The 27,685-nt window shown below is 43.3% G+C and overlaps 2 long non-coding RNA genes across 3 annotated transcripts; both read right to left on the reverse strand.

The window, feature by feature from the left end:
• Positions 1–292: 292 nt before the first annotated feature.
• On the reverse strand, positions 293–16,689 carry LOC118396403 (uncharacterized). Of its 2 annotated transcripts, none has more exons than XR_004828188.2 (3): positions 16,518–16,689; positions 8,019–8,202; positions 293–1,764 (listed from the first exon to the last, which is right to left on the reverse strand). It is a non-coding gene; the product is annotated as an uncharacterized LOC118396403 (long non-coding RNA). The 2 variants fall into 2 exon arrangements; XR_008066247.1 differs by lacking the exon at positions 16,518–16,689 and adding an exon at positions 13,476–13,612.
• A 5,598-nt stretch (positions 16,690–22,287) lies between these two features.
• Positions 22,288–25,238, reverse strand: LOC118396106 (uncharacterized). The gene is made up of 2 exons (XR_004828124.1): positions 25,100–25,238; positions 22,288–22,604 (listed from the first exon to the last, which is right to left on the reverse strand). It is a non-coding gene; the product is annotated as an uncharacterized LOC118396106 (long non-coding RNA).
• Positions 25,239–27,685: the final 2,447 nt, after the last annotated feature.

Raw genomic sequence — 27,685 nt, forward strand, 5'->3', positions numbered from 1 at the left:
TAAGTTTCTGAGCCTGTGTGTGTGTGTGTGTGTGTGTGTGTGTGTGTGTGTGTGTGTGTGTGTGTGTGTGTGTGTGTGTGTGTGTGTGTGTGTGTGTGTGTGTGTGTGTGTGTGTGTGTGTGTGTGTGTGTGTGTGAAAGTCAAGACGTTCACTTCTGTGTCCACGTGTGAGTGTGTGTCAGATCCATCTATGTCAGAGGCTCCATAGAGGGTTAGAGTTAACCCCTAACCCCCCTCCCAAAGTACCCCCCTCCAGGAGGCTGAGTCATCCCTCAGCCTGCCCCATTTTCCACAACCGCCTTACAACGACGGGCACCTCTCCTTCCATCAGAGATGTGAGAGAGAAAGGGAGAGATGGAGGGCCGGGTGAATGGCAGCTGCCAGCCTGGTACAGAAAAGTGCCCTGTGTTTTAGTTTGACCTAGAACTCACTCTCCACTAAAGCAACTATCAACCACCCTAGCATATGCATGGATAATGTGAAACGACGTGACGTCTTCCTTTTAGCTCCTAACTGTCTGCGACAGGAAACAAAAATTAGCTTTTGCTATTTGGAAGAATCCAAGGGTGTATTCACAAGGAACCAAATGGAACCGAAGCTGAAAACGTTTGTTTTTATTGCAAAAACGTTCCCGTTGAAAAAAAAAACGTTTTGCTACGGTGTAGGACTAATTAATACACCTCAGGTAGTCCCTCCCATCTTTCAGTCTATTGTCTTCCCTTTGGTGCCAAATGAACACAGGTTCAGTATAGGCTGGGCACACACAGGAAGTGGATCATGATTGACTGCTTTCACACTCACTCAACCAGGTGACAAGTGTACAGTGTGGAGGAGTAGTGAACTACTAATTTAGCTGCATTTTGCAGTAGCTTGGTGGTAGTTTATTAACTAAATTCAACTTTTGGTATTGTTTTCAGTAGTTTTTTTTTTTTTAATTGCCACGTAGCAGTGTAGCGAACTACTGGAACTACACACTACTTTTTTTTGCAAAAGAAAAAGAAAATAGAACTGAAGTAGGCAAGAATTTCCTATCTTTTTCAGCATCAGACCTTCCCAATTCTCCCTTGAAACATAGTTTTTGTGTTTAATAGGCACATTCTGTTAACGTATGACCTCAAAGTGATCTGCCCTTGCAATTTGTACTCCATGACGTTTCAGATTCAAATATGATCATTTTCCAAGAAGCAGTGTGGATGTCGTGAACTATTTTCCCAAAGTAACTTGAGTTAATATTTTTTTTCTCAAATGTGGCTTCAGTGTAGCTTAACTTCTGTCAGTGTGAAGTAAACGGTAGCTTGGTAAACAATATTTTCACAGTAGCTTCGCCAACACCGCAAGTGTAACAGCAATAGTCCGAGCCGCCGTGCTGCATTGTAAGAGTACTAGAAACAGGGATCTTTTTTTGGGTGGAACCTTTTCACTGATAGCAGCAAGCACAGTTGCATTGCAAGACGATTGGAACCTACACTGGGGCATCATCTAAGATACGTTAAGTTCCAAGGTATGGAACAATACAAATAACGCTCCTTCTGCAAAATACATCCCTCCTATTTGTCCGTTTCAGAACAGCAACATTTGAGGGAAATGGCTTCATTTTTTGGGACTTTTTGTAAGTCTTTGAAATGTGTGTGCGGCTATAGTGATCACACCTTAATCAGAAGCAGCCGGGAAGAGGTGGGGGAGGGGAGGGGGGGGGCAGTAAGGCATCGTAGAGTCATTCACGGCGTCACTCAGGACTCCCTCTGTCACAGAGTCAGGAAGGCCCTGGCAATAGGAAAGAAAAAGAGAGAGAGGGGGAAAGTGTGAAAGATGAAGAGAGAATGGGAGACAGAATAATATAATAAATAATAATATATGCCATTTAGCAGACGCTTTTATCCAAAGCGACTTACAGTCATGTGTGCATACATTCTACGTATGGGTGGTCCCGGGAATCAAACCCACTACCCTGGCGTTACAAGCGCCATGCTCTACCAACTGAGCTACAGAAGGACCGAATGAGAAGGAGAAAGAAAGGGGGAGAGAGGGGAAGAAAAGAAGACAGAATAACAGCAGGCTCAGAGACAGTTTCTACCTATAAGCCATCAGACTGCTGAACACTTGAACTGGACTGACCACCTGCTCTGGTTCTCCACACCTTAGCACACATGCGCTCACTCATTCACTCACGCCCACACGGACACACATTCATGCTACTCACACAAACATCACAACTGCTGCTACAAGACTCTTATCTACTATTGCTAATACTGCACAATTTAAACAATCCCCCCTTCCCTGATACATGTGTAAATATTGGACTATAAATGGTTTCTTCCTGAATTATACGTATGCTAAAATGTTTATTCTATTCTACTGAGCCATTTACTTTATGTTAGTATTCTTACCTTTTATTATTTATTATTATTGTTGCATTGTTGAGAAGGGACCTGCAGGTAAGCATTCCGTACACCATGTGTATCCTGTATAGTCGTGGCCAAAAGATTTGAGAATGACACAAATATTAATTTCCAGACAGTTTGCTGCTTCAGTATCTTTAGATATTTCTGTCAGTGGAATAGTGAAGTATAATTACAAGCATTTCATAAGTGTCAAAGGCTTTTATTGACAATTACATGAAGTTGATGCAAAGAGTCAATATTTGCAGTGTTGACCCTTCTTTTTCAAGACCTATGCAATCCGCCCTGGCGTGCTGTCAATTCACTTCTGGGCCACATTCTGACAGATTGCAGCCCATTCTTGCATGATCAATGCTTGGCGTTTGTCAGAATTTGTGGGGTTTTGTTTGTCCACACGCCTCTTGAGGATTGACAACAAGTTCTCAATAGGATTAAGGTCTGGGACGTTTCCTGGCCATGGACCCAAAATATCGATGTTTTGTTCCCCAAGCCACTTAGTTATCACTTTTGCCTTATGGCAAGGTGCTCCATCATGCTGGAAAAGGCATTGTTTGTCACCAAACTGTTCCTGGATGGTTGGGAGAAGTTGCTCTCAGAGGATGTGTTGGTACCATTCTTTATTCATGGCTGTGTTCTTAGACAAAATTGTGAGTGAGCCCATTCCCTTGGCTGAGAAGCAACCCCGCACATGAATGGTCTCAGGATGCTTTACTGTTGGCATGACACAGGACTCTTTTCCGGATGCCCCAAACAATCGAAAAGGGGATTCATCAGAGAAAATGACTTTACCCCAGTCCTCAGCAGTCCAAACCCTGTACCTTTAGCAGAATATCAGTCTGTCCCTGATGTTTTTCCTGGAGAGAAGTGGCTTCTTTGCTGCACTTCTTGACACCAGGCCATCCTCCAAAAGTCTTCGCCTCACTGTGCGTGCAGATGCACTAACACATGCCTGCTGCCATTCCTGAGCAAGCCCTGTAGTGGTGGTGCCCCGATCCCACAGCTGAATCAACTTTAGGAGACGGTCGTAGCGCTTGCTGGACTTTCTTGGGTGCCCTGAAGCCTTCTTCACAACAATTGAACCGCTCTCCTTGAAGTTCTTGATGATCCGTTGATTTAGGTGCAATCTTCCTGGCAGTAATATCCTTGCCTGTGAAGCCCTTGTTGTGCAAAGTAATGATGACGGCACGTGTTTCCTTGCAGGTAACCATGGTTGACAGAGGAAGAACAATGATTCCAAGCACCACCCTCCTTTTGAAGCTTGCAGTCTGTTATTCGAACTCAATCAGCATGACAGAGATCTCCAGCCTTGTCCTCGTCAACACTCTGTGTTAACGAGAGAATAACTGACATGATGCCAGCTGGTCCTTTTATGGTAGGGCTGAAATGCAGTGGAAATGTTTTTGGGGGGATTCAGTTCATTTGCATGGCAAAGAGGGACTTTACAAATTAATTGCAATTAATCTAATCACTCTTCATAACTTTCTGGGGTATATGCAAATTGCCATCATGCAAACTGAGGCAGCAGACTTTGTGAAAATGAATACTTGTATAATTCTCAAAACTTTTGGCCATGACTGTACATACGACTGATGAACTTGAAAAAGAAAGAGCGAGAGACAGAAAGAGATTGAGAGAGAGAGAGAACGAGGGAGAAAGAAGCGGCGAGAGCGAGAGAAAGAGAGAGAGAGAGAGAGAGAGAGAGAGAAGTACGGAAAAGAAGAGAGGAAGGGAAAGGAGAGAAAAGTGAGAGAAAACAAGTCAGAGAAAGACAGAGAGAAACAAGTTGTGGCCAGCTCTAATTCTGCCTGTAAGATATAACACCAGGCTCATGACAGAATAGTGTTGGTTCATTACTGTGTCAATGTACACACTCACAGTACAATGAACATCGTCATGACACTAGCTATAATCATGAGTGAACAGCGCGTGAACAGAGCGTGAACATGCACATGACTATGAACGTTAACAGTGAATGTGAACGACCCCTACACACAACCTTAAAGAGGAACAGTTTGCAAAATAGAGAGGCCATTGCCTCAGCTCAGCATAAGACAGACATGGAAAGGAGCATGAACTTCTGACTAGAAGACAGCCCTCATCACCAGTCATAGTACGTATATCATAAAAAGTTAATTGTGTCTATAGGGCCACGGTCTGATGTGACTAAGTAAAAGGTCTGATGGCAACAACAACAACAAAAATGACAGACGCAAACAGGGGGTATTAAAGATTCAGCACCGCTCGAGCGGACAGCGACGGAATCGGCATCCCAAAGTTCAGCACCACATGACGATGGACACCGACTGTCTCAGGTGCAGCCACTCCCCAATGAGAGAATCTCTAGAAATAAATCCAGGAAGGCCTAAAGAGGAAGTGAGGAACTATTTGAGGTTCAACACCACTCAAGTCAAAAGAGATGGGTCATTGACTAATATGGACATTAAAAAAAAATCACGTCTTGAAGCCTTGGCCAAATCACAATCAATGAGTAGATGGATGTCCATTCAGTGTCCTGCGGCTTGGAAAGAAAACTAGTTTGAGGACACTACCTATTGATTGTACCTGTTCAGAGGTAGAATACCCTCCTGTCCAGTCTATAACCCACTGTGCTCTTTTATATTCAAGGGAACTTTAACTATAGCTTAACTGAGAAGTTAACAGGTCTCCATCATGTGTTAAGAGGAAGCCCCACTGTTCTCTCCTGTCCAAAAGTGGTCCATTCCATTCAAACGCTGATTGGCTTCACAAGTATGCAATATGTAACCATCTCCTGAAAAGAAGCATTCACTTGCTAGACATTAATAGGCCTCTGAACCCCCCCCCACACACACACACACACAATACAACATCCTTTACAAATAAATGGACACAAGTGACTATCATCTTACAAGGGTTGAGTTCTTCTCATTAATGAGACTGGTATTAAACTACAATAATTACAACCACAAAGAACAGGACCTAAAGCCTTTGACTCTACTAAATATCTGTGTGGCCCACAGCACAGAGGCTGTGTAGTCCTTTGTGTATTAAAGCCCAGCTACAGTGTGTGTGTGTCTATGTGAGTGAGTGAGTGAGTGAGTGAGTGAGTGAGTGAGTGAGTGAGTGAGTGAGTGAGTGAGTGAGTGAGTGAGTGAGTGAGTGAGTGAGTGCGTGCGTACGTGCGCACCTACATGTACGTATGCATACCTTATGTTCATGTGAGCAGAACACGTTTCCCCTAAAAATAAACAAAGACATTTGGAATGAGGGAAAAAAAGAAGAAGCTGTGTAATGATACGAGTCACGACAGAACTGAGTGATGACGTTCTTCCATTCAAGAGGAGAGGTCCCCATTCTTATCTCTGTTTAGATGGCTAGACAGTCGTCTCACCCCTTTTGGCTAACAAATCAGGCATCTGGAGGACAAAAACAGGTATTTCTAGATGTTGTGACCTATACGGTTGTATTGAATATAGAAAGAGGTTCTTTATGTCCTAGATGGAAAATGCAACAATATATCAAATGACTGATTCAATCAAGAGTATTTTTAGCAATTGGTTTTGTTACAAGTTCTGGTCTATTGTAGTTTAGGCTAAAACAAAATGGAGGCATCATTTTTGTGAGTGGAAGTTTTTGATGTGCTCATTTCATTTTTTTTGTTGCATTTGATAGGCCCTTTTCATCTCTCTTGCACAATGAACACACTGAATCAGTGACAAAGGTTGAACGTTCTAAATATCCTTGAATGGTTCGTGCTTTTCGTAATAACAGGAAGCTCAAGAAGGCATTGTTCAACCTGACTGTTTCCTAAACCCATACATACTGCTTCCTAACGTCACATATCTCTCACAGAGACAATAGGAAAATGCATCCTGAATAACAAATGCTGTACTAGTCATACAAATCTCACTATTAACCGGTAGATTTGAGGGACACACCTTGATAAGCCCAGCCCAGAGGTTTTATCACAATCTCACAGTCTTTGAGACCTAAACCTTAGTAGTCATAAATGAACAAACCCAGTGGGCATAATTTGACACATGACGCCTTGATAACGTTGTTTTCTTGTTGTAAACTGGTTGTCTGGTTGAGAAGACGTTATATAAACCAGATTACAACAAACAGGTCTCTGTTACAAACAGGTAAAGACTAATCATGACAAAAGCAAGGCTTCATGGGAAAGACTTCATATGTTGGTTGATATCTAGTCAGATAATCAGAATACAAGCATAAAAAGGAGCATTTTTCCGGTTGCTAAAAATACACTTACAAAATGATTTTACAACCAGCATAGAATCTGACCGTAAAAGACATCATAGCAACGGTTTTGCTTTCTGGGAAACATCTGGAGACACAAGTGTTCAAAATGAAGCGAATTCCCCAAAGAAGTCTGAACATTGAAGAGTTCTGCTTGTCACGCTCTGAACAAAGACGGGAGTTGCATGGTCACCATTTTCCACACCTTTACACGTAACCACATGTGCACTGTATTTGGTGAACTACACTGTATTCTACTGAATTTAGTCCTCTGTGCAGGTCAATAAGTCTGACTCTAGAAGTGCTTGATTGACCAACATTTTGACCAGATTTCAAACTGGATTTATGATCATAACCAGTTATCAAATGGTGTATCCCAAATGGTGCACAATTCCCCATAGAGCCCTATGGGCCCTGGTCAAAAAGTAATAGGGAATATGGTGGTATTTGGGAGGCAAACCCACGACTATTATTTTGGCGCAACTGTTGCTCCACTATAGACTTGCTATTCCTTAACAAAGCCCACAGCTCCACCTCTCCTCTCCTTCGCGTTATCTCTGCGTTCAGACATCCTACACTGCTAATGGCATGGTGCAAGCCGTCAGAGAAACGCACTTAAAAAAAAAAAAAAAATTTGCAAAGCAAACTCTTCAGAAATACAGTTTTCATGCATGTCAATCAAGTGTGTAGGTCCAAGATATCATTTCGAGACTGACGTTTCCCCTCGGTGAAGATCTAGGGCCCGTGGGGGGGAAATGCACGACTGACCCAAGACCAGTGTCTAGGAACAACTTCACCCTGCACCTCTCATGCATCCCCTCATTGGCCCTCCTTCTCATGACTCAATACATGTCCTCCTTATTTTCGGTGATATTCACTAACTGAATAAACATGTAAGGCAATTGGCCCATAAACGTTGTGTGGTAGACAGAGAGATATATAGAATATATGTATTGTTTTGTTTCCATGATGTAGAACACAGTACTAACACACATTACCCACCAAAACACTATTATTATTTTTTTAAAGTAGGGTCAGACAGGCCTATATGGAAACTATAAATAGGCCTACACATGCCTACAGACCAGTAAAATGAGGCATATATTGCCTACCCCGCACACATGCAATGGAATAGGTCAAACCTCGACAAAAACAAGTGTCTTTGTTGCATTGACGTCTGTTAAATCTATAAAGTATGTTTCTCACAAAGGACTGCAATGATTGGCCATCTTGATGCCAAATGAATGGGCGGTCAACTTCTGCTCACGTGCACAGCGGTGAAAATGCCCGACCATAAAAAAAATGCAATTTCAAAGGGAAGTGATTTTTGTTTGACGTCATCTTTCCAGTTGCCTCTGTTAACACTCTCGGGTTAACAATTACCTTGCGCTGAACACGAGAGAGGAAGGACCAAGAGGTGGTGATTTTAGTGGTCCACGGGTGATAGGCCGGCTCCCTTTCTCAATGGAGATGATGAAATCTCAATCGAGTCGACGTTTCTGGCCAGGATGTCACATGGCGCTCGAGCCCTTCACGGTCAAGTTATCGTGACTACTTCTTCCCTCACCTGCAGAAAACAAAAAGACAGAGGTATCATTATGTCTGTAAGATTGATAGAGCATTGCCATTAAAAGTGTACTACATAATTGGATGGAAGAGGGGCGTCCCGTGCGCACAAATACAGAGTCCTCGAAAAGATGTGGAGCGGGAATGAAGGCCCTACGTCACCGACGCCCACTGAAACATCCTCAAATCACACTAATTCAAATGACTGCCTCGAAAGGTTTTAAAACATGTAAACGTAGCCTTGTCGTTTGCCCACATCTCTCGTTCGAATCTCTTCCGAGACGCCGTTTAACAATTGTTAGAGAATAAAATTATGCATATTTAAGCCTAGGCTTTGTCCAGCCATACTGCACCACGCAACAAACAAAAAACCTACAAAACAAGACATCTATATTTGGGCTATGGCATTGGCATTTATTGCATGCAGTTGTGTCCAAATACAAAAACAAGCAATAGGTGGCTTTACTTATCGGAAATGCACGTTACAGCACCCATACAATACCATGCAAAACAGTCTCCACTGTCAAGTGTTAACCATTGTATGCTGCTTTCTAATATAGGCCTATGACTACTTGTTACTCTTTAGTCACGGGGTGTTGAGGGTTTTTACAGCATTAGTGAATTGGCAGCTGTCTCCTCAACCTGAGTGCCAAAAGGTGACATGAACCTTAATTGATGATGATTATTTAGAGACTTGACTAACTTGAGCTGCAGAGTGACCGAGTGTGACGCCACTGAAATCGGGCTGATCAATAACAAAGGCCCGTGACGCTGTCCGTAGTGCTGAAAAGTTGAAGGGACGGAGTGGAGTGCACTTTGCTAACATCGCAGTGAAATGACACTGTCCATGGTGCTTAAAAGTTACGCGGGTGTAAAGGTTATGCAAGTTGGGACTCCCCTACACGAAACAATTCTGCTGTCTTTATCATTATTTTGAGTTAACCCGCCTTTATTTACCTAGCAAAACAAAACATAGTAAAAAAAAACTTTGACCTCCAGAGATAATCACAGGGTGGAAATCCCACATCTTATATATTGGAATGTTACACTAAGCTTCGGCTGAGTTTGTAGGCATGTCGCTATAGGTCAGAGATGCTTGTCCATTGATAAAGCCAAGGAGATATGTCATTCACCTCGAGAGGAGAAGTAGACCGCAATGACTTCTGTAGCCTAAGCGAACTGCACGCACTATTTTTACCACAGTCACTTTACATTCGTGTATGTGACAATAAAACACACACACATACATATACATAAATTTATATTTTCTTTCCTGGCAAAATCACTGATACGTTATATTTCTATGGGCAGCCTATAACATCGTGGTTTTAATCGTTTGTTTTTATTTGATTTATTCTTTTGATTATCGATTTTTCTCACTTTGAATAGCAACTATGTCCACGTGACCAACATTTACGCCAGCGGTCACCGTAAGTGAGCAGTTATGCCCAGGATTGCAATGCTATAGCAAACACCTGACTGTAGGGATTAGTAGCCAAATGTATTTCATTAAAGAAGCAAATACTATTCCCACATTCATGTAAATGCCCCTGAAACGGTTGCACTGATGCTAATGGCCGGGTATACCCTAAACTCAGGGACAATATACAGTAGTCTCCGTAATTATTGGGACAGTGAAGCATTTTTCTTATTTTGTCTCTATACTCCAAAAGTTTTGTATTTGAAATCAAACAGTGCAGACTGTCAGCTTTAATTTGAAGGTATTTTTAGTTCGAAATTATAGTACTTTTTTTAATAGCCCCCCATTATAGGGCACCAAAAGTATTAGGACAAATTCACGTATATGTGTATTAAGGTAGTCAAACGTTTAGTATTTGGTCCCTTATTCCTAGCACGTAATGATTACACCAAGCTTGTGACTCTACACACTTTGTTGGATGCATTTGTTGTTTGTTTTGGTGGCGTTTCCGATTATTTTGTGCCCAATAGAAATGAATGGTAAATAATGTATTGTGTCATTTTGCAGTCACTTTTATTCATTCGGGACTATCAGTAATCACAGTAGCATCATAGTGTTTACAAACATATTCCATTCTTATTTGTAATAAAAATGACTGCAAAATGTCACAATACATTATTTACCATTCATTTCTATTGGGCACAACATAATCTGAAACACCCAAAAAACTGCAAATGCATCCAACAAATATGTAGAGTGACAGCTTGATGTAATCATTGCGTCCTAGGAATATTGGACCAAATACGAAACTTTTGAATTATTTAATACACATGTAGGCCTAAGTGAATTTGTCCAAATACTTTTGGTCCCCTAAAATGGGGGGACTATTCACAAAAAGTGCTGTAATTTCTAAACGGTTCACCCTTTATGGATAGAAATTCCCTCAAATCATAGCTGATGCATCATCCTTATAGTCATTGTACCACTTCAAATAAAAAGTGCTAGAGTTCATAGACAGAAGAATACAAAATGCTTCACTGTCCCACTGTTCACTGACTGTAGTATAGGGCAACATAGTATCATTAAGCTACCGGTATAGCTATGCTTTTAAACTTTGCTTTTCGGGTGTAAATCGTATTGTGTCATCACTGCATTATTTTATTCTATCGAACTGGACAAGGAGTCAAAAACTGGGAGTTATGTTTTCATGGTTTTGCTTATGTGCACAAGCGTGATGGACACGAACGACACTCCATGCTTTTGGAAACAAACTCGAGGAATATGTCGGAGTTCGTCAACTGATCAAATTAGTGTTCCCAATCAACTTTTCTCTCTCTCTTACGTGGGCCAAATATAGAAGGACGTGCTCTATGCTTTAAGTTTGATGAAAGGGGTAATGGTGGGCGATGCTCGAGGGTGAATAGGCTATATCATAACATTAGGGAGAAAAACGTGTCCGTGTGTGCGCGTGAGAGAGAGAGAGAGAGAAAGAGAAAGGAAGAGCGATAAAGAGAAAGGAAGAGAGAGAAAGTGACAGCAGGCTGAATGAAGCATTTCAGTCTCTCTGTTGTCTTAGAGAACGGCCGCACACACAGCACGGCTCGTTCTCTCTCTCACACATTCACACACTCTCGCTGCATGGTCATGTCTCATATATTCAAGTGTGTGTGTGTGAGCGTGTGTGCGTGTTCAATTCCCGCCACACTTAACTATTTGGAGATTGGAACATTTAAATAAATGTTGTATTTCCCAAGTGCACGCAGGGCAGAGAGGTCCAAGTTCCCACACCCCTCCTCCTCCCCTCCCATCCTCCCACTGTCTCTGAATGGAATCACTCTGTTTCCCCACGTGCAACTTGTTCATTCCGAGGGTGTCCCTTTGTTTAGACTTATTCTGCGTCTCAAATTATATCCTATTACCTATATAATGCAATAATAGTACACTATATAGGGAATAGGGTACCATTTGGGTCCCAGATTTATTCATCAGCAGGGCGTTCTGTGTAATGCCGAGGGGACTATGCACCGATCTTGTGGATTTGGGGGGTGGGGCGCTATATGGACTGATTGGTATCACATTACTCCAAGTTGAGTCCAAAACATTTTCGGAAACTCTGGAGTATCCCCGGGGTTGGGAGACATACCAAAGTTTAGAAATGGGACCTAAGCCTAACGATACAAACACAAACAAAATAAATTACAATTAGCACTTAACAATTATATCAATACTAAAATCTGAATAAAAATAAGTATGGAAATAGTATGAATAATAATCGTAGTAAAATGATCATGTGAAAAAGCTTCTTTTTTTTATCCACGAAGCCTGCTTGCAAGACGTCTTGCGATGTGACTCGGCGAATGCGCCCTCCGCAAATGCTTTTTGGGGTAAGGGCTTCCCAGCTTGTTAGTTATGTACAGCAAGCCCAGACCGCAAAAAGATTCGCGAAGGACTGATCGGCTTCTGCCTCTACGTCCTGTCGAGAGTCCATGAGGCTTAAGTGACATCAAGAAAGACCGCTTCCATCGCCAATCCCGGATTGGGTCCATTCAGCCATCGGCAACCCGAGGCAATTGTGTGTCTCCAACTCAATCACACACTACGAGGCGAGAAATAGGGTTTCCAAGCGAAGCTACATACGAATGCCGACGCTACTGCTTTCTACCGCTGTCCATGGTCCTAAATCGCATTGCTTCTCTGTAGTTGAATTTCTCCCCGACATCCCCTCGAAATTATTCCTACTCCCTCCCTCTCTCTTTCGAATATAATTTGGTCTAAATGCACAAATGTTTAAGACAGTGTGGTCATTTAGGCTCCGAGCATCGGAAGCAGCACTGTTTTAGTTGTTATTATGGTTCTATAGATATGTATACATATATACAAAAAAAACATATTCCCCTCGTTCATGAAGTCTCCTGGAGAACTAGCTCGCTCTAACCGCTCGAACCGTCTGGGTAAGGCGGGAGCAAGCAGTAATCTGCTAGCAATAAATATAGAGCAGCGAGGGACCTTATTGGAGCAAACGAAAACTCGTCATCGACCAATCCGTGTTTTGCTCATATAGGAGCCCCCCTTTTTGAAAAAAAAAAAAAAAAAAAAGGGAAACCAAATTGTGTTCTAGCTGGAAAAAGTGACTTGATAAATGCGAGCGAATAGGGTTATGTGCACAGAACATTTGGGTGGATTTATTATATCGATTGATTGATTCTCGAGTTGTGCATGTATTGCAGCTTGGCTACGGCTATGCATGTGGGAGATACACATATCGGATCACAATGAATTCTATTGAGATTAAAATGACGAAAGAATAAACGACAACTGGTTCGCTGGTTAAATCCTTACTGCATTACAACACGTCATGTTAATACAATTGTATATAGGCTGGACATGAACCATTTTGAAACGCTAATATAAATACGGCCCCCTGAACGCATGTAAACCAATCGTGGGAAAGCGCGGTGCCTCGTCCACGCGATAACAACAACATGACAAGCATCTGAAGCGATTCTATTGCATGACCAGCGAGAGTTCACTGGAGGATACCACCAATAGTGACGACACGGGGGGTCTCGGAACACACTTGTTGTCAAAGTGCCACGTGTCAAAGATTCCGAATTACAGCGCTATATATTGCAATAAATGCAATGCAGAACGACAATTAAAAGGCACCTACACAGTAGCATTAGCAGGAGTCGGAACAAAACACTAGAGTGATAGTGATAACAAGTCAATGAGAACAATAGTCACCCAGCCCAATTATCAAACTCTGCACACACCAATAGTTAAACAACCTTTAATAAACTTCATTAATTAAGATGAATCGGGGGAAAGCTACAGAATAGTAGAAGTCTACTTACCCTTGAGGTTATTTAGTCAGTGTTTTTAGACCCCATCATTGTTTTGGAGAGAGAAATACCACCGGAGGCCCGGTATACCTACTCCCCCCTTGGAACTGGAAAAGTTACTGTACCGAGTAGGAGGTCGGGTTCACGAGCTATATCTGGATCCTCCCTCCTCAATATGTGTCTCGTTTTTATCCCAAACCAACCCTACCCCCCTCCTCTCTTTCCCTCTTTCTCCTTCCACCCCCACTATCCTTGTAACTCTTCTCCTGCATTCAAGTTGGTGCCAGGATCAGTAAAGCAAGGTAAAGGAACGAAGTAGTATTCAGGGGAACAGCAATGGAAATGTATTTTAAAAAAAACGTTTCCCCAATCCCCATTTGTCGCCCTGTTGTGGATTTTTATTGGGTGGTCTTTTCATTTGCGACCGTCTCTACAGTCAGTCACGACCCCCCCCCCCCACACACACACCCCTCCCCTCCTTCATTCTGCACTGCACTGCACAGTGACTGCCTCTCCTGACGCAGCCAACGCGCGCATTACTCACTTTAGCAGTCACGACTCAAGAATCCGTGTAGTTTCCACTGAAATTACACGGCCCCGGCATTTAATTATTGAGGGAAGGAGATCTGGCCCTATCTGGTGCTTCGTTTGGCAAAAGGAAGGTTAAAAAGCGGAGTTTTTTTGAAAGGTGGAGGTAATATAGCAGGTGAATGGTTCCACAGTCTATCACAACACGAGCCAGCCATTGAAGATTTATTTTTCATGACAACGTGGATGTCGTGTACTGCATCTCTTCTCCCGCGGCGAAAAGAACGCTATATATAGACTTGTGGACAAAAGTCGTGCGAGGACTGTAGCTATGAGTGAGTGAGCATGATTATTGTGTGGCGTGAACGAAACTGCAGGCAGATACGAGCGTTGTTTGAATTCGATTCGACATTTTGACATGCGAGTCGTCGCTTACTTTATTTTATACATTATCACGAAGTTGGCTCTGATTGCCTCGATATCCCACTGGGCAAAAACTGGTTGAATCAACGTTTTTTCCACGCCATTTCAACACAGACAATCTATGTGATGACGTTTAATTAACGTGGAAAAGTAATTGGATTTTCAATAAATCGTCAATGTAAGGGCATTTCGTCTTTTTTTCACCCAACTTCTAACCTAAATCCAATGTCATGATGAAATTGTTTGTTGATTTGACGTTGAATTCACGTTAGTTGACAACTCAACCAAATGTAAATCAAAACCAGACGTTGAACTGGTGTCTGTGCTCAGAGGGACAACACTATCGTAATTGGATGGGTGATACCTTGCCCATTTGGCAGCCCAATATCTTGTTGTGGAAACATCAATATAGACACCACCCCCCCACACACACACACACAACATTAGGAACACGTGCTCTTTCCATGACAGTCTGACCAGGTGAATCCAGGTGAAAGCTATGACCCCTTATTGATGTCACTTGTTAAATCCACTTCAATCAGTGGAGATGAAGGGGAGGAGACAGGTTAAATAATGATTATTAAGCGTTGAGACAACTGAGACATGGATTGTGTGTGTGTGCCATTCAAAAGGTGAATGGGCAAGGCAAAATATTTAAGTGCCTTTGAACAACGTCTGGTATTAGGTACCAGGCGCACTGATTTGCGTCAAGAATTGCAACGCTGCTGGGTTTTTCACGCTGAACAGTTTCCCATGTGTATCAAGAATGGTCAACCACCCAAAGGACATCCAGCCAACTTGACACAACTGTGGGGAAAATTGTAGTCAACATGGGCCAGCATCCCTGTGGAACACTTTCGAAACCTTGTAGAGTCCATGCCCCGACGAATTTAGGATGTTCTGAGGTCAAAAGGGAGTGCCACTCAATATTAGGAAGGTGTTCCTAATGTTTTGTACACGTAGAGAATAGCGCTGCCTCCCATCTCTTCCCAACGAGGTTGTACTTGTCATGAATCATCCGATTCAAAAGCAGCAATGAAACGCGTATGGTGATTGGCGGTAAGGCCAGCAGTAGTTAGTTAAGCCATATGAAAACTTTCACATTGCTTTATGCAAAGGAACAAAATGACTGGGGATGCTGCAGAGGATGGTTTTACAGTGAAATAAATACAATCGATCATAGCATACGGTATAGCCAAATATACTGACGATAGAAATGGATGACGTGGGCAGAAGGGTAATCCAAGTCTATCTGCCTATAGCCTCCCTGTCTGTGCCTGTACATCATCTGGTAAAACTGTTCAAACGACGCAGGCGGGAAATCGGTAGTTTCAGGTATTACCCTTGAAGTAAAGGACTCAGCCTCCGATAACGCTCCGTGAAAGAGCAAACGTTTTCAGGCTATCATTCATTGAAATTACATTGTTTTTTTTGTGTCATATTCAAGACAGTTTTCTCTCTAAACGCGCTTGCCTATGGTTTGGTGAATCACGGAACGCTCCCCAGTGCCATTCGATGTATTTTCAGCACCATTACTGTTGGACAGCTACCGGGTTTCCCCCAAGTACGTGCAACGTTTCGGGATACTGCTGCTCCCCCTTTCCTAGGTGCTCGTTTTCTTCCTCTTCAACCCCCTCCCCTCTCCCTCCTCCTTCTCCATTCCTGTCTTTATGCCTCCTCTTTTTTAAATAAAAAAACAAGGACAAATTAGTGCCCATTTAGCGCTCATTAGAGAAGGGTTTTCCCTTGCAAGCGTATGGTTTTTGCGGGAGGAATGAGATGTGAAAAGAGACTCAACAGCGCCAACAAGCAAAGGAGTTTTCACTTATTTACCATTGCGGCGATTCCCTTTCTTTAGAGAAAGGTGCATGGTTTAATTTGAATGTTGTCCAAAAACTACAAAAACATGCCGATGTATCCAAGTCAAGACCAGGAATGATGGCATTTTTCTGTTACTGTGAGGTAAATGTGATGGGAAGCACGACAAGACACGACAAGACACGACAAGACACGACAGCAGACACGCACCGGAACATGCAAAAAGGACACACAGAGAAACTACATTGAATTAAAAAAACATTGCACGTGCAAAGTATCACTTACCTTAGCAGGGACCCCTTGCTTAAACGAGGGAAAGAAACATCAAATGCATTTAGAATTCATACATGAACATGTTTTACAGAAACAGAGGCAAATGAAATTGGATATGACCAGATATTCAGTCCATGGTTAATATAGCCTAAATCATGGCACGTCCAAGTTTTCAGGGTCGCCTTCCTTTTTATACAAGTGATACCCTCCGTCTATTTCTGGCGCACGATCAAACCCTGCTGCTATTTTTAGGTGGCAGTAAGGGGGAAAAACACTCACAAAGGCATCGCTCAGGGACGTTACGTGTAGTGCATGTAATGTACATTATTTTGCCTCTCCAACTCTGCACAAAAGCCCCCTCCCCGTATCTCAAAGCACAGTACTTTACTCCACTAATATCCCTCTCACGCCTTCTTTTCATATATTATTATTATCGATATTTGACTGCGCCGTGCTCTCGCTCCGCTCTTCGAAGCCTTCTCGCTCGTGTGTATCCATGCAACTTTCGTTGAACAATTCACTACGCAGCTGTTGGTTGGTTTGCAATTCACAAAATAGCCTACATACGAAATGGAATAGGTACCTTCACATAATAGGGATAACCCCACGTTATCCCAGTGGTTTTTGTCTAAAAAAACAACAACGAATAATTAAAAGCTTGCTGACCAGAGAGAATAAAAGCCGTATTTTTTTTGTGAGGGGCTGCGTCAGTTACCAGGCATTGACGTCACGTTTAGATTCTCCCCACTTTACAGATATGGCCTACAGCGCCTGATTAAAGACGCTGCTTTTGGTTTGGAGAATAAAATGGTAGGGGAAACAGCCTATGCGTCTCATATAGCTCCTTAGTATGAATGAACTATTCTGGAATCTCATTCTCTCAATCTCCCCCTCCACTGTTTATCATGCGCTTTTCTCGTCTGTGTATTTTCTAGGCAAACATTCTAGCCGAGCTAGTGAGAATAAGAATGCGATCTCTACGTGAACTGGCTCGTCTGTTCACCGCTGCCCGTACCCACGCGCCAGACTCGCTCACCCACTGCATCGTCAGCGCAAGCACAAGGACACCAATACGACGGATACAACCTATACACACACCCTAGGCATAAATAGTCACTCTCGCTCTAAATAGTCTCTCTCGTATACTTACACCCCCCCCCCACACACACACACACGCACCTCTCTCTACAATCTACATCCCCTATAATTCCTTCCCTTACTCTCCTCTCCCGGGTTCATCCTGACGTCCTGCCAGTATCCCGCGTGGAAAGTCACGAGACCAGTGTGTGTGTGTCTGCCCAGAGATTGGCGGTTATCCTCGAAAAATCATCTCAGATTAAAAAAAGGGTTGCCCCTATCGCAGCGGTAGATGCTATTTATATCGCGTATTGGCTTGTATTATTATAATACAAGCCAATACTGTATGTCCACTTGATGCTGCAGGTTTTACCCCGCTGTGGAGTGCAAGTTAGGGCAACCCCTGACACTAAGGGCGAGGGGTGAGGTGAGATGGGGCTTTTGGATAGCTATAGAAATGCAATTCCAAACTAGAAACCTTATGATCATAAACGACTCTTACAGATATCCTTTGTTCTCTAAACTGTTGAACTCTATGTCATCTGTAATGCTGTTTGAAGTTTCCCCCTTCCCTCATCTCTTCCATCCCTCCATCTCTGTCTTTCAGCCGTCTTTGCTGCAGCTGCAATCTTTCAATCAGTGAACCAGCAACAAATATCAATGAGCGGGTCTATCAGTGAAGAGCTCTGAGTTCGCCGCACGATGTCGCCACACTCAGCCCGAGACCTCTCCTTCCAATCCCCCCTCTGGAGAATGGACTTCTGCTTGTTGCAATGGACCTTTCTCTCGGTTTCATGAAAATGTCAGCTGGAGAATTTGTTTTTGAAGAACCAGTGATTCCCTGACTCTGAGCGCTGCCCGACCCGGCCACCCGCCAAATGCCAGACAATGCACTGTGGGGGCGTGACGTGTCCTGCTTGTTGGTTATCCAAAGCAACCAGCTGACGACGGACCACAGCACACACACACACACACACGGGCATTTTTCTTACCTGAGACAGCTGTAAGAATACAGTCTCCCACCCCTACTTCTCACACAATTGACACCAAAGTTATGATACAAAGCCCTGAAGAAAGAAAACAATTTATGCAGGCTAGCTCCTCCCTTAAGGAACTGTACTCTTTGAATTATGTATACTGCATAGAAATCTATTTTTACAGGATCTTATCAATGCGCCAGCCCAGGTGTATAGTCAAACGTTTGCCTAAAATAGCTAAGCTCACATTTTTGTGTGTTGAGCTATTCTAGCTATTCTTCTTCAAATCTTGGAAACGCCCTATGTTGAAAATTGTTATCACAGACATTTCATATGGCGTTTTTTAAAAATCTGCCTTCTTCCTTAAGTTATCTACACTCAATGTTCATTTCAGTTGGAGCCACGTGACACCTAGTTAATAACAAGTTGTTCAACTTTTCAGTTTGTGTTCCTATATGGGTTTTAAAAGCTTATTCAGTTAACCTCCCTTAGCACGGTGACGCTGTCCATGGTGCTGAAAAGGTAAAACGGCGCAAACAAAGCACTTTGTCAAAACCGATGTGAGAATGGCGGCACCGTAGCGCTGACCATGGGTCTGAGAAGTTAAGCGGCGCAAAGGCTTTGCGTTGAACGGAGCTCCTGCACCATATAGTTTACTGCGCTGTCTTCTTCAAAATCTCATGCGTGTCCATAAGCGAGTAGACCTATAGCCTATATTGACCAATTGCAAGTTAGTTGTTTCTTTGTCATCATAACAAGACGTATAGGTCCTTTTCATTTGCCTTTAGGACACGCATACAGTCTAGCTAAATAATTGCGCGAATACTTTTTTTTCACACGCTACAAGGCAACGGGGATCAACAAAATAATCTGTGACCGACCTACGCAACTTCTAAGGCAAACTAAACGGTAAAATAACCCCGTCTATGTCATTCGGATGACTTGCATCAGCGGGATATACAACAAGTGCTCACTGACCGTATTATCAAAGTGTAGTAGCGTAGCCTACAAAAAGTGCATACCTCTTAGCTCCTGAATCAACTTTACAGCTTTATGCACCGTGTGCGGAGCTGCCATGGACAGCTATAGGCTATGTGCCATGCTCTCTGTTACTAGGCATCCCAGCAGAGTAGCGGGCTAAGCCGAGGAACCCCGGCACGTGAATACGCCTACGCATTAGCTCAGCCCGCACCGTCTACGACTCACAGTGTTTATTGCGGATCTCTCCCAAAGTGCAGAACTCACAGTAACTCTGAACAACATATCCACTGTCCATATAGCCACAGTGTTAGTTATCATAGCCCAAATGATAGTTTTGCACATGCATGTGTTCAGATGCATCAGATATAAGGCTTTGTAGCCTAGGCTAAAACATCTGTCCATGTAGGATATCAGTGCAAAGGCTACATAAAATAGCATGCCTCAAGATTATGCTGAACTAAAGTCTCATCATAACTGCGTGAAGTAGGCTACCCTGATTGCCAGGGTTAAAAGAGACAACTTCCCGCACCTCTGGGGTAGTCACGATTCCCTCTGGTACAAAAGAAAGCGCTTACCTGTGTGAGAAGTCTTGTCTGTTTGTGCTCGAGCAGTCTACAAAAGGGATTCGTCTGAATGAGATGCTTTATGAGACAAAGAAAGGGAAAGAGTTCTAGGTCGGAGCCCAAAGCAGGACGGCGAAAGGGGGTCACGCCGTGCGCGTCGTTTCAGTTCTCTATCTGGGGCGAACATATCTGGTGTTGTTCTTATTCAGGAACAGAGCGCGGACGGGAACACCGAGTTAAGCGCGAAAACCAACTGATGAAAGAAGCCCGCCAAAAATCGGGGTAATTTTAATCATCATCATAGGCTATGCGACGCGCACCGCAATAAATGTGAATGACGAGGGAGCAGGGAAGTATGAATGATCCGTGCAACATGTGATATTGTGATGCAGATCGACTTATATCCCGCTCCATTCACAGTGTTAGACGACCAGGTCCAACCAGCTCTCACAGCAATTGAGTCAAAGAACGAAGTTTGGTGTGAAGGGAATTGCCTATCAATAGGCAATCTTTCTTATAATGGCTATACCATGGGCAACCTAACGGGTTTACCGCGGAGACTCGTTCCCGTGTATTGGGAGACAACTAAATTAGTTCACACGCAGCCACACGGTAGCCTCAGCTCGCCAGTCCGCTTCGCCAGTGTGCTATTGACCTGCATTGACGTCATTGCGTCATTGGGTAGGCATATCCCTGAGCAAGACTGACTTTCAAAAAAAGTATCGAATGAATTCAGTTGGCAAGGGGAGAGGGGCGAAATGGGTGGCATGGGGTGAAGGGGAGAGAAATGGGGTAAATGTTGGGTGGTTTACGTTTCCATTTAACCCTTTTTAACCCTTCGTGCTGCAAGGCAACTCAGACCCAGGAGACAGGTAGGCAGGCAGGCCTGCAGGCGGGTTTGCCAGACAGACTACAGCCTACACACAAGAACAAGTAGCCTCAAAGACGGACGTACTACAGGTTGCTGCTGCCTTGATGAGAGCTGAGCTGGGCGTCACATATGTATATAAAGTAGGGGAGCCTTTGTTGATGATGATGTGATGTATAATCTAAAAGCAAACTACACAATCCATTCGCATATAGCTTTATATAATATATAATATATAGATATTTAATATATAGATATTACTTAGCTGCAATTCATTCACCAACTTGACGTCATTGTGTGATTCTCTCTCAGATCGTGTAGGGGAGGCAGGGTTCTTAATCTCATCCAGACTGCAGCTTGTCAAGTAAAAACCTGGAAGCCCCAGCCCCCTACCTGCCAAAGATTCTGACTTAGTTTGCCCAAGGGTTGCAAAATTCCGACAACTTTGGCTCCCGGCTCCAGTAAGGCTACTGTATCACTTTAATACGTAACCATTCGCCACATGAGCATACCCTACACAACAACCTCTAAATAATTATGAACTAACCAAACTACAAATAGGCTGATATTAGCGAAATATGAACATTGGAAAGTCACATTGTACGTCCCAAAAGGCATCTTATTCCCTACACAGAGGACTACTTTTAACCAAAGCCCTATGGGCCCAGGTCAAACTATATGCACTACGTAGGGAATATGATGCTATTGTGACGTAGTCATACGCCTCACCTCAGGAGTGTCTGAAAACTTTCAAGTATCACCAAGTGGGCCCTGGTTAAAAGCGGTGCACTAGGGAATAGGGTGCTTTCTGGGACGTAGTCATACAGCTCACCTCAAGAGTGTGAGGTACACGCCACAAGTGTCACTCCTTTCGCTCCTTTATCATTTCCCCCTCTGACCGCAGGGAGTTGAGATCAGCACATTTCGGATCCCGCAGAATGTTACACATCACCCTTTAGGATCATATTTCGTAGAGTTGCCAAGAGAATCGTGCCTATGGGTCACCCATTACTGTATGTCTGGGTGAAAGGCTATGAGCGACTCGGTCCGGTGCTGAAACGCTAAGGGGTAGAGTAGACTTGGCCTACTTCAATGGGATGTGATAGCTCCGCGATTTAAATACTTGTGTGTGGAGCCAATCTGTTTGAGATGAAATCATTGGGGTGAATGAGATTTTCCTTAGCCTAAAGCAAAGGATTCCTTGTATGACATTGTCAAGTAACATATGAACCAATAGGCTATACAGCAAAGGCCGATAAACGGTCAATACTCAAACATGGAGAATTACATGAAGTATTAAAAACACATTTCAGATATGATACGCGGTGTTTTTATTTACTTGCATTAGCCCTATATCATGAAATCTAAGAACAAATTACCAAGGGTGACAGGCCTATATGAGTGTTTTGGCGTAAAGCAAATGTGGTCGTCATCCTTGCCTTTCCAGAGCTCGAGGGAAGACTTGATGTGTGATAGGGGGCCAACGAGCAGAGATGGATCATAAGACGTCATCGGGAACCATCAGGAGCCAAGCAGCAGCAGCACTCAGGGTTCAGAGCCAAGGCTGTCTGGAGAGAACGATTCAGGAGATGACTAAGAACCACCGACCATGGAAACAGAGTGCTGTCCTCCTCTATGAAAACATAAACAAACCAGCCACCGCACCTCCCGTTTAAACTCTCTCGCCATCATAACGGAAGCATGACTTGATAAATAAATGTAAATACGGCCGCCATCTAAAAACGGTTGGATTTTAAAGTATGTCAATAATACATGGTTTCCATTGACATGATTAAAAAAAAGCTATCCAAAACATTTGCCTTATGGGTGGCCCCCGCGTCTCCCACATGTAACCGTGTGTATACACGGCTGCTTTTCATTTGTTTGCTGTCCCTCCCATCTGCCTTCGGGTTTCCATTCCATCTCGTATTGGGAGACGCATACTCGTTCTAGGAAACTGACAATGTTTTTTTTAATTTTTTTACTATGCGTGGGGGGGGGGTTGTTTGAATTTCAAGCTCAGATTAAGGATCCCTTTCCTCCCCTCCCCGATTCCTGCCTGTTTATTTTTCCATCTCTCCTGCCTAAATGATGTCAATGGAAGCTGAGCTATAGGAGCTATTTATAGACCCCCCCCCCCTCACCCCTCGGCATCACGTGGTTCAGAGCTGCTGCACAATAACCACCTCAAGAGAAGAGTCTGCATGAATAGAGGCGGTGGATATTTATCAACGGACGGGTGCCCTGCCATTGTCACATTTACCCGCTGCGCAACACCCGTTTTTTTAAAGTGCGTGGGTGTTTTTGCGAGTGGGTGGGTGTTTCTTTCTTCATTTACCCGAAACCTTTATTTGCAATATCGCCCCCGCAAACGTGTAGCTAGCTAGCTGCCTGCAACTCGCACTCATTGACAGGGAATGCACACACACACTCTCACATTGGGTTAATTCATTCATACCTTCACCCAGTCATTCACATAATTTCCCCCGAGTTCCCCGAATGAATAGATTCATGAATTTGGGAATGCACTTGTTCTGCTGATGAGTATAGTTTGCAGTATAGCGCTGGTTGTTTTAAAATATATATATAAATCAAACACCCGCATCTTCGAGGACACAAAGTACACAGTGTTCCCTCGTTATGAGTGTTTGGATCCCTTTATGCATAGACCACATAGCATGGTGCTTCTTCTCTTATCACTCCCCCTAAACCCCCTCCAACCGGTTTCCGTCTCTCGCCGTTCACATGCTATGTTACATAACGAGGCTTTAAGTCTCCCTCCCATCACAAATAAAGTCACGGTTTACTGCACAAGCGTCTTCGATTGAGAACTTAAGTCTATTTTTATTGGCTTTGTATTTCTGCAATGTGTCAGGTAATAAAAACATACTAGAACCCCCACAGAGCTTTCAAACACAAATCATGTGTGTGAGATATATATACACACATATATATATGTATATATCAATATCATACAGTAGCCTATATCCATCGTTGATCAGCTAGATCACCAACACTACAACAAAACATTGATGATTTAACCGAGACCTTTGTCAGAAATACTTAACATAAGGAGAGTAAATCCCTTCTAGATACGCATATGGTCGCAGTATTTACGCATATGGTCGCAGTATTTACGCAATGTTGCGTGTTTTTGTTTTGTGCTCAATCTCGGTTATAATTCGAACATTGATGTGTTCACATGCAATGGGACATCTACGGGGTCATAAAGCACTAATCGTGTTCAACACATGGCGAGGTTGATATTTATAGCAAGCTGTGTATATTCACTACAGTCACACGTGTAGCAGCACTCCTGCTGAAGTTGACAATGCTAGCGCTCACTGGCTGCTATATTTAGCATGCCTAGCAGTGCTGTTACTATTCCCAGCATTGTACATGCGGGGGCGGGCAGTGTTCTTTTATGAAAGGGAAGAATAATAAAACGTTTTTGTTCACAATTGATGTATTTATTTATGTGTGTTGGTAAGTCCCTGCCCTGGTGTCTTGTCTGCATTTGCAAACTGCTGCATAGCTACGTTAATCACACCCGCATCAATCACTAGAATCTGCCCATGGTGGTGAACTGTACAAGACCCATCTCAGAACTTGTAAAACTATGGCGAGATCTTGCTAAACGATGCATTTATCTGGACAGGTCACGCAGCCTACAAACATAAGGATATTCAAGGTACCCTTGTTGCACACGGGTCCTCTAAGGATAAAGACTGGGATTCGATAAGAAATTGCGTTTTGGTGGGATTGAATGCCTTTATGATCTGAGGCTTTAGAGGCAGGAGGTACTGTTGTTACTTCAGGGCCGTTTCCATAAAAACCTATCAGAGTAGGACTGCTGATCTAGGATCAGATCCACCTTGTCCATTTAATTGTATTCATTGTGATCTAAAAGACAAAACTGATCCTAGATCAGCACTCCTACTCTGAGACGCTGGATTTACATACGGCCCCAGGTACGTGATGTAGAGTTTTTGGGAGTAATAGAGCTCTATTGGGGTTCGACATCATATTGTCTACCACCATCAATACAGGCAGGTCCACCAATAGAGGCCAGATACGTGTCACCATTTGAGAATGATCATTGAGTTTCTCTACGTCTTTAGGACTCACCTGGTTCTCCTGCTCTCTCCTCATGTTGACTACTTACTGAGGAACCGTATCAGCGCTCAGTCTTTCTCATCCTCTGCTTTTGTCTTCCACTCCTGGTGTTGCTGCCACCCACTCCTTCCCGACCTCCCGGTTATTTTCGGCTGTGTTTGTGCGCGTGCGCGCGCCAGGCTCCGGATGGCTGGTTTGGGAAATACCTGGGTCACGATCAATCAGGGGGAGGTTTAGCTAAGAGCATGTCTCCCCCTACTGCCTGGAAAAGAGTATTGCATGCACACACATATGGTAGTTTTGTCGGTGCATACAGTACGTCAAAGCAAACACACATTGCAGGAGGTTGGTGACTCCTTATTAATTGGGGAGGATGGGCTCGTGGTAATGACTGGAATGGAATTAGTGGAATGGTATCAAACACATGGTTTCCGTGTGTTTGGTGCCATTCCATTTACTCCGTTCCAGCCATTAAAATGAGCCGTCCTCCCCCTCAGCAGTCTCCACTGACACACAATATACAAAACACCCCCTTTTGCCCTCAGAACAACTTCAGTTCATTGGGTTATGGACTCCACAAGATGCTGACCCATGATGACTCCAATGATTACCAAAGTTGTGTCAAATTGGCTGGACGTCCTTTGGGTGGTGGACCATTCCTGATACAAATGGGAAACTGTTGAGCGTGAAAAACTCACCAGCGTTGCAATTCTTGACACAAAACGGTGCGCCTGGAACCTACTACCATATCTAGTTCAAAGGCACTTAAATCTTTGGTCATGCCCATTCACCCTCTGAATGGCACACATAAACAATCCATGAAGTCAAAGCGGCTTGTAAGACAAGAGAACCCGGGAGACAATATTTGCATCCCAAGTAGCAGCCTATTCCCTATTTAATGAACTCAGTATTGCCAAGAGTATGGCAGCGGTAACTTGTGCAACTCAAACGGCCCGAGACTAATAGACTGAGTGAACACATCCAATCAGAGGACTCTTCTTTGTATTGGTCCAACCCATGTCATGACATAGTCATATTGCCCTTAAGTGAATCTTCAGGATGAGTCTCCCCCGCCATAGATCTGCATTTACTGACACCTACACCAATGCATGACAATGTCAGCCAAGAAGGTCATGATGTTCTGTCTCCACTTGACAAACAGAGATTCTCTCTGCCAGACTACCAGGGCCGTGTTCAACAGGGCACAACGTTGCGCAACATTTAATTGGGTTGTTCTGAACGACCAGTTGAAGAGCGTTGTGATGATGATGGCTCAGAGGGTGACTGTGTGCTGTGTATTGCACTGCTTGTATGAGCTGCTGCACACGTTTTGGGATTTCAAAAGGCCACGCTCATATGGATCAGTTCACACTCCGCTACACCCACAAAATGGGAGCAGCGCTGGAGAACAGTGTACGCAGCTTGGGGGAAAACGTTTTGTTCAATTGACACTGTTGCGAAATGTAGCAAAACGTTTCACGAAATGAACGCGCCCGAGTTTCAAAGCTTCTCTTTACCAGATCACAGTGGTCGTATAGTGGGATGGAATCTGTTCTGCAACGCAAAGAGAAACAGAAAGACATCAAGCTCAAATGACTAGTTTGTACTGTAGTTCTGATCTAGGATCAGTTTGTCATTTTAGGTAATAATGGATATAATTAGGGGGTACCTGATCCTGGATCAGCACTCCAACTTTGAGATGCTTTATGCTTTAGCCCTGGACAAAAATATTGCACTTAATAGGGAATCGGACGCAATTTGGAAAAAAGCCTCGCCTCGCAATTAAAGATTCATCAATGAGAAATAACCGCAGACTAGAAATGCCAAAAGCTTAAACTGTCCAGCCAAAATCTCACTTTTAAAAGTTCATACTCTGTTAACTCATGCCCAAATAATGTGATTTACTCATCTTATACTCATATTTGTGGCCAAAACTTAAACTTAAAAATGCTTGATATTTCCTCATAGAACATGACGTCATGTTGGCTCATTGGCTAAGCTGGCCAATCAGCGGTTTAGTCAGATTAATATTTTTAATGACCAGAATACCCTTGAGGTACACCTACACAATTCCAACACAGAAAATCTGCTTTGAAAATATTGAAATTGAATATTTTAAAAAGCAAAATTACATCACTCATATTGTAATTAATTCTAGGTTATATTTCATAGAAATCTGGAAACACAGAAAAGTTCCTTTAAAAATAGTTTGGTAGGTATGTTTACTTTCAGATTGATATCATCACAACTGTCATTTGCTCACGTGAGTTTGATAAGACTCACGTGAGCAAATGACAGTGATGATAGGGGTCCTCAGGCAAATTGCAACCGCATGTAACAGAGAAAGAGCCAAGTTTGGTCTCAATCAAAAGAAACAAGAAGGGACTTTATTCAGGAGACTATTAATGATACTGCTTGCCTTTCGCAAGCAGTCTTTCTCTTTACTGAAAAACAATCTATTAATATAAAGAGGTGAAGTGAAACTACCATCCGATTCAGATACACACACACACACACACACGTCCCTACATGCAGACCTGTAGCTCCCACTGTGAGCCTGTGTGTGTGTGTGTGTGTGTGTCTGTGCGTGTCGAGCCA

Source organism: Oncorhynchus keta, chromosome 17, assembly GCF_023373465.1.
Source record: "Oncorhynchus keta strain PuntledgeMale-10-30-2019 chromosome 17, Oket_V2, whole genome shotgun sequence".
NCBI lineage: Eukaryota > Metazoa > Chordata > Actinopteri > Salmoniformes > Salmonidae > Oncorhynchus > Oncorhynchus keta.